This window comes from Oryzias melastigma, unplaced genomic scaffold, assembly GCF_002922805.2.
Source record: "Oryzias melastigma strain HK-1 unplaced genomic scaffold, ASM292280v2 sc02883, whole genome shotgun sequence".
NCBI lineage: Eukaryota > Metazoa > Chordata > Actinopteri > Beloniformes > Adrianichthyidae > Oryzias > Oryzias melastigma.
Genome location: NW_023419454.1, coordinates 290 through 805, shown reverse-complemented (window position 1 = coordinate 805; position 516 = coordinate 290).

Genomic DNA, 516 nt, shown 5'->3' with positions numbered 1-516 from the left:
GAGCAGCATCAGACCTGATCCAGTCTGAGGATTTACCTGGGTTTACCTGGCAGATGATTCTCAGATCTTTGGTTCTGGTCCGTTTCAGTCGGGTTCTGCTCTCAGAAGGTCCTCAGGTGAACAGTGGGATCCAGAGTTCCTCACAGAACCAGTCACTGTCACTCAGGGGCAGCAGAACTCGGCTCGATGTGGATATTCAGCTCTCTGGACCTTCACCAGAACCACAGACGGAGGCCGGTTCTGCTCATGGCGGGGTGGTCACAGATCCGGGTCTGACTCGTCTGCAGACAGAACCATGAAGGCTTATGGAGCGGCCCTCTTCTGACCTTCATGACCTCAACCTGCTTGTTCAGGTTCTGGAAACCCGGTCAAAGCCAACCTGCTGCTCCTGCTGCTCCTGCTGCTCCTGGTGCTCCTGCTGCTCCTGCTGCTCCTTAGGAGCGACTTGCGCTCCCTCTGACAGAAAAGGCTGAAGATCTCGATAATCTCACCTGATCCGGACGGTGCTGCTGGGGG